Here is an 8,045-nt window from a genome sequence, read left to right on the forward strand (position 1 = left end):
AAAAGATAAATAGGTGTTCACCAGCTGCAGAGGGAAGCAAAAGAAAAGATCTAAATAAGTGAAACAACCTGGTAAGTGTGGAAGAATGTTGGGCCACTGAAAATGAATGGGACATTAGGATGGCAGGTTGAGAAATGAGGCAGATGAAATCTGTAGTGGCTAAATCATAAAGAAAAGGGAATACTAGGTTAAAGAATTTTAGTTGTTTTTCCTTTTCTCCCTCTCCCTCCATTCCCCCTCCTCTCTCCTCCCCTCCTTCCCTCTCCCCGCCCTTTCATTTCTGGGGATGGAATCCAGAGCCTGCAAAGCTAAGTAATGGCTCTACCACTGGGCTACACCCCCAACTCAGACCAACTGAGAACTTTTTTATCCTGGTTGGTGAAGGAGAAGTATTCAAAAGTTTTTTAAATTACAAGTCTATGTTTATTTTTAACATTAGAGAGAGAGGTTATCTTAACAATTTATTTTGTATACACATTTGCTCAAAATCAGTGAATTTCTAGGCCAGGTTCAGGGAACTGAAGGGCCTTTATAAGTACTTTATATTGTCTAGACCCAAGGTATACTGCAAACATAGTCTGAAGAAAATGGGAAATAACATCTTTCTGAAGATAGGCTTAGAAACTTTAATCCAGTAAGTTGATGTGTTTCCTTTCTCTGGTAACAGGGCTAACTGATGCCTAGCTGCTAGGCCACCATTTACAGGTATAGCCAGGAAAACAGGGTGCAGACCTCCTAAAACAAAACCAACAAGTCCACCCAGTGCCACGGTACAGGTTTCACAATTCAAATCACCTGTACTCAAAGGTAAACTTACCAAACCTTTGAAAGATGCAGTCACTGCCAACAATGGGAGCACTACTATTCTGGCCTGTGTTACATGCAAGACACACGGAGAAAGACTGCTTGCTATTTTATTAGGCCACAGAGAGCAGCATTAAATCCAATATACATGGATCCATGTTCAAGTAGATTCCTTTCTGCTTCTGGTAGTAGTTCAATTTTTCTGGCTATGATATCAAAAACTGAGTTTTCCTTGATAGTAACATGTGGTTTATGGTTTTCCATCTTGACCCTGCTGCTCTCCTCCCAACAGCCGGTACCTCTCCAGTTTTTCTAACACGCCAGGGCTTAAGACACAACCTTTACTCCTTTCCTCCCAGCGCAGCCATCTTCGGCATACCTCAAAAGTTTTATCAGGGAACTGATCTGGCCAAACTGGATGGTACAAAGATTTAATTGTGCCAGTGGTTTTCTGGAGCTGGCTCCAATCAGCTCTCAAGAAAGATGATTGTTAAAAGGTTAGGAATTTTGCAAGCTAATTGACATCTTGTTAGCTTGAAATTAATCACGATGGGGATATTTACATCAGATAAATCAGCAAATGCTGCAAATCAGAGCTTTTTTTTTTCTAGAGAGCCATTGTTAAACTTTACTAGGATACAGGTGGACTAGAATAAGAAAATTGAAGTGAGAGAAGCACAATAATCAAAAAGTAAGTGTCGAGACCAGAGTCTGAGGGTTAAAACAAAGGAAGGAAGGAAGAAAGAAAGAAGTCAAATTGGAGAATTAAAACAAACACAAAAAGGAAAAAAATTTAAAAAGTCCTCTAGTTCTGCTCAAATATAAACTTATACCAACTGTGAATGAAAAAGATTTATACACCATGACCCAGTGAACTTTTTCTAGGCATGCAAAGTTGGTTCAAAATAAGATAATAAATCATCCAGGCATGGTGACTCACACCTGTAATCCCAGTGGCTCAGGAGGCTGGGATAGGAGGATTGTGACTTCAAAGCCAGCCTCAGCAAAAGTGAGGTGCTAAGGAACTCAGTGAGACCCTGTGTCTAAATAAAACATAAAAAAGGGCTGGGGATGAGGTCCAGTGGTTAAGTGCCCCTGGGTTCAATCCCCAAAATAAATAAATAAAGTAAATTGATATAACTCACCAAGTCAACAAGATAAAGAAAAAATAATATGAACATTTCAATTATCACAGAAAAAGCAATAGACAAAATGCAACATCCATTTATTTAAAAAACTCACAAAAGCCAGAAATAGAGCAGAATTACTCCAACTTGATAAAGAGAAACTACCAGCCCCCTGCCATTTTATTGATGATACAGTCACCTATCATAGAAAATCACACAGAAACTACAAAAAAGCTAAACCAAAACAAATAAAAAATCACATTTCTATATACTAACAATAAACACACAGAAAACTAATATTAGATCCAATATTAAATATAATCATTCCAAGGAAAATTAAATAGGTTTACACTTCCAAAGTGTGTAAAAGATTGTGTGTGTGTGTGTATGTAGGGGGTGGTCATACTGGGTATTGAACTCAGGGGTGTACTACCACTGAGTTACATACTCAGCCCCAGCTCTTTTTAATGTTTTTGAGACAGGGTCTCAAAATTTCTGAGGATGGCCTTAAGCTTACAATCCTCTTGCCTCAGTCTCCAGAGTTGCTGGGATTATGGAGTGTGTGACTATGCCTGGCCTGTGCACAGGATTTGTATGCTAGGAATTATGAAATGGTGATGAAGCTGGTTGTGGTGGTACTCCTGTAACCTCAGCTAATCAGGAGGCTGAGGAAGGAGGATTGAAAATTCGAGACCAGCCTTGGTAATTTAGTGAGGACCTGTCTTAAATTTAAAAGGATTTGGGACTTAGCTCAGTGGTAGAGCATTTGACTAACATTAGAGATCTGGGTTCAATCCCCAGTACCAAACACACACACACACACACACACACACGTGTATAATAGAAATCCTAACATTTTACTATGTTCATGGATTGGAAGACTCAACAAAGTAAAGATGTCAATTCTCCCAAAATTAATTATAGGTATAATGCAATTCCTATCAAACTCCCAACATAGACAAAGCAAGTTTATTACAAAATGTATGTGAAATATATGAAAAAATGTTCAAAATCATTAGCAATTAGGGAAATGCAATTCAAAATTATCCTGAGATTTCATCTCATTTTACTCAGAATGATAGCCATCAAGAATACAAACAATAATAAATTCTGGAGAGGATGTGGAGAAAAAGGAACACTTTTACACTGTTGGTAGGAATGTAAATTAGTATAACCACTATGGAAATCAGTATAGAGGTTCCTCAAAAGGCTAGCACAATACAAAAAAGAAAAAAAAAATCACTACATTTGAATAAAAACTGAAAAATTGCACTGGAGATGTACCTTAGTCTCAGAGTGCTTGCCTATCTCTGCAAAAACAGTAGTACATAGACCCAGCTATGTACTACTCCTCAGTATTTATCCTAAAGACTTAAACCATCATACTATAGTAATAAATGCATATCCATGTTATAGCAGCACAATTCACAATGGCCAAACTATGGAACCAACCTAGGTATCCATCAATGAATGAGTGAATAAAGAAAATGTGGTCTACATACACAATGGAATTTTACAGCCATAATTAAGAATGAAATTATGGCATTTGCTGATAAATGTATAGAACTGGAGACTATCATGCTAAGTGAAATAAGCCAGACCCAGAAAGTCAAAGGTTGAATGTTTTCTCTCCTATGTGGAAGGTAGTGAGGAAGAAGGAAAAGAAAGTTGTGGGGATGGATTCCATGAAGATCTAAGGTAGAATAGTAGAATAGAGGAAAGGGACTGGGGGAGGGAGGAAGGAAGGGAAAAGAGAAATTCTGGACAAAGATATTGGCCAAATTATATCGTCATATTGTGTGCATGTACAAATATGTAATAATAAATCTCACCATATATACAACTATAATGCACCAATAAAAATATGGAAAAATAAAAACAAAGTATAAGTGAAATGGCACACACCATAGAAGAGCTAAACAATCTGGACAAAGAAGAATAATAATGTGGAAGGAATTGGCCTACCCAAATTCAATATCTTGTGTAGCTACAGTAATCAGGATTCTGTGGTACTGGCAGATGGCTAAGCACACAGATCAATGGAACAGAATAGAGACCCATAAAAACATGCCTAATTTATTTTTATTTTGATGCTGGGGTTGGAGCCCATGGGCTTGGAAATACTGGGCAAGGGTTCTCAAACTGTGTTATACCCTGACAGTCCCAACTGGGTTATATATCCTCAGCCTCAGCCCTTTCTATTTTGAGACAAGTTTTCACTAAATTGCTGAGGCTGAATCTAATCACTTAATCTCAAACTTGAAATCCTCCTGCCTCAGCTTCCCAAGTCACTGGGATTACAGGCATGCACTACCAAACGAGGCCCAATTGATTTTTTTAAAGTTTTTTTTTTTTTTTGTAGTTGTAGATAGACTGCAAGCCTTTATTTTATTTATTTATTTTTATGTGATGCCTAGTATGGAACCCAGTGCCTCACACGTGCTAGGCAAGTGCTTTACCACTGAGATACAGCCCCAGCCCCTCCCAAATTTATTTTTGACAAAGAAGCAAAAACCAATTCAATGGAGTGAAGATAGTTCTTCAACAAAAGGTGCTGGAACAATTGGACACCCATAGACAAAATATGAGCCTCAACCTAAACCTTATATGAAAATTTAACTTGGAATTGATATTAAATCCCATAGATTTAAATTTAAAACATAAAACAGTAACACTTTTAGGAAAAATCAGTAGAAAATATTTGGGACCTATGGCTTGGCAGAGATCTTAGGTGACACCAAAAGCACAATACAAAAAAGAAAAAAAAATCACTACATTTGAATAAAAACTGAAAAATTGCACTGGAGATGTACCTTAGTCTCAGAGTGCTTGCCTATCTCTGCAAAAACAAAACAAAGCAAGAATAGCAACAAAACTAAAAACTTTGGCCTCTGAAAGTTGCTATTTGGAGGATGAAAAGATAAGCTACAAACTGGAAAGAAATATTTCCCATCCATATATCCAACAAAGAACTAGCATCTAGAACGTGATGAAGAACTCTTCAAAAAATCAACAGAAGTGGCTGAGGATGTTTCTGGGTTCAATCACCAGTACAGCAAAATAATAATAATAATAATAATAATTATTATTATTATTATTATTATTTTTTCTTGGCTGGAGATGCAACTTAGTAGTATAGATAGCACTTGCCTAATGTGCAGAAGACTGAGTTCAATCCCCAGCACCCCCCAGAAAAGTGTATAAAAATATCTTCCTTACCTTTTTACTGTCTTAATACTGCAAAAAGTAAACAGTAGTTCTTTATTTCAGTGGAATCCAATTAATCAATTTCTTTCTTTTCCTTTTTGAGTCAACACCAGGGTGCTCTATTACTATGCTGTATCTCCAGCCCTTTTTAAAATTTTATTTTGTGATAGGTTCTTGTTAAATTGCCCAAGCTGGCTCCAACTTGTAGTCATACTATAGTGTTGCAAATGGTACTATTAGGGGGAACTAGGCAAAGTGTACAAGAGATTTGTCTATATTATTTCTTATAATTGCATGTTAAGCTATAATTATGTGAAAACATTTTTCAATTAGAAATTTAAAAAAAAATTGAACTGGGTGGAGTAGCTCAGTGGTAAAACATGTGCTTAGCATCAAATCCCTGGGCTCAATCTCCAGCATTGCAAAAAAATTTAAAACTAAATTTAATAGCAATGCTATTCTTATTATTGTGTCATAAAGTATGGACTGATCCTGATTGCTGAGCGTGATGGTGCACACCTGTAATCCCAATGGCTTGGGAGGTTGAGGCAAGAGGATCATGAGTTCAAAGCCAGCCTCAGCAAAAACAAGGCGCTAAGCAATTCACTGAGACCCTGTCTCTAACATTCAAGATAGGGCTGGGGATGTGGCTCAGAGGTCAAGTGCCCCTGAGTTCAATACCTGGTACCCCAAAAAAGAGAAATATGGACTGATCTTTAACATGACAATTCCATTTTCATTTTATGGAAACAGGTAGAAAAATGTAAGCTGAACTGTTTATGTAAGTCTCACTGTAGCTCACATTGCTAGATGAGAATGCTACCTCAAAACAAAGTAGCTCATACAAAACCTTTTGATTGAATTCAGGTTGAACACCCTGCAGCCTTAAGCAAATAAAATCTGAACCACTGATCCTGTTGTCTTCAGAGAAAAAAAAAATTGCAACCCCATGTTTCAATTTGTAAAACTATATGGAAGAAATGACTTTTAAAAACACTTTGCTAGTATTTCTGGGCAACTGAAGACTTTTGAACTCATAGAAATTGACAGGCCACTTATACCAGGAATGGTACATGCCTGTAATATCAACTACTTGGGAGGCTGAGGCAGGAGGATTGCATCTTCAAGGACAGCCTCAGCAATTTAGTGAAACACTGCTTCAAAATTAAAAAAATAAAAAAACATAAAATGAAGGACTTGGGGTATAGCTCAGTGGTAAAGCACCCCTGGGTTTAATCTCCAGTAACAAGAAATTAACATGATTATATTTCTCAAGCTGCTTTAAGATAATGGGAGTCATATTGTTCTTTTTTTTTAAATTTTTTATTGTTTGTTGTTCAAAACATTACATAGTTCTTGACATATCATATTTCACACTTTGATTCAAGTGGGTTATGAACTCCCATTTTTACCCCGTATACAGATTGCAGAATCATATCAGTTACACATCCATTGATTTACATGTTGCCATACTAGTGTCTGTTGTATTCTGCTGCCTTTCCTATCCTCTACTATCCCCCCTCCTCGTATTGTTCTTACTAAAAGTCCAAACTAATTCCAGGTTACTGAGAATGATGTAAGCTGTGGATGCTAAAAATTAAAAGGGTCTACCTGGGCATGGTTGCACACACCTGTAATCCCAGTGGCTCTGGAGGTTAAGGCAGGAGGTCAACCTCAGCAATTTAGTGAGGCCCTAAGCAACTCAGCAAGACCCTGTTTTGAAAAAAAAATAAATGGCTGGGCTGGGGGTGTGACATGGTGGTTAAGTGCATCTTGATTCTATCCCTGGTACAAAAAAAAAAAAAAATTAAAAGGGTCTGTCAAATAGCCAAAACGATCTGGAAAAGGAATGTAAAAGGACTCAAACTCCCTGATTTCAAAATTACTACAGAGATTCAGTAATCAAGAGAATATGTTAAAAAAGACAACTAAATTAGTGGAATAGAATTAAAATTCAGAAATAAAACCATGTATCCATGATCATTTGATTTTTAATAGCAGTTCCAGGACCTTTTAATGGGAAAAACAAAAGCTTTTGTTTTCAGTGCTGGGGATGAAACCCAGGGCCTTAAACGTGCTAGGCAAGTGCTCTACCACTGAGCTACACCCCCAGCCACAAGAACAGGTTTTTCAACTCTACCAAATAAATAAATAAATGTGTTGAAGATGTAGCTCAGTTGTAGAGTGCCACTAGGTTTGATCCTTCCAGTATACAAAATAAATAAAGAAAGAAAGAAAGAAAGAAAGAAAGAAAGAAAGAAAGAAAGAAAGAAAGATATAGTTCAGTGATGGAGCACTGGCCTAGTATGATTGAGGCCCTCCATTTAATCCTCCTCCTCTTCATCATTATCATATAATTGAATAAATTTCAAAAACTATTGATAACTCATCACCTTTGCCATATTCTGTTGGTTAGAAGCAAGTGATAGGTTTGTCATTTTCTATTGGTTAGAAGCAAGAGGAGATCATACAAATTCATGGATATCAGGAATTTAGGATTCATCTTAGGGTCTGTCTGGCACAATAATTGAACAAATCAATTCAAATCTGGGTCTTTGGAGTTCAGGGATTTTTTTCTACCTTTCCCTCTTTCATTCTTTCCTTTCTTCTCCTTCTCCTCCTCCCCCTCCTCCTTCTTCTTCCTCTTCTTCCTCTTCCTCTTCTCCTTCTCTTCCTTCTCCTCCTCCTCCCCACCCTCCTCCTTCTACTTCTGTCCTATGCAGTGCTGGGTACCAAACCCAGAGCCTTGCCTATGCTAGGTCAAGTGGTCTACCATTGAGTTATACCACCTAGCCTGAGATTCAGGATTTTAAATAATAATTTTACTGGAGATTGAATCCAGGGATGTTTTACCACTGTGCTATATCCCTCATCCTTTTCTTTTCTTTTTTTTTTTTTTTTTTTTTT

At 37.2% G+C, this 8,045-nt stretch overlaps 1 pseudogene; it reads right to left on the bottom strand.

Moving 5' to 3' along the window:
- Positions 1 to 488: 488 nt before the first annotated feature.
- Positions 489 to 1,196, bottom strand: LOC107159868 (annotated as a pseudogene).
- Between the last annotated feature and the right edge of the window lie 6,849 nt (positions 1,197 to 8,045).

The sequence above is a fragment of the Marmota marmota genome, unplaced genomic scaffold (genome assembly GCF_001458135.2).
Source record: "Marmota marmota marmota unplaced genomic scaffold, marMar, whole genome shotgun sequence".
Classification (NCBI taxonomy): domain Eukaryota; kingdom Metazoa; phylum Chordata; class Mammalia; order Rodentia; family Sciuridae; genus Marmota; species Marmota marmota.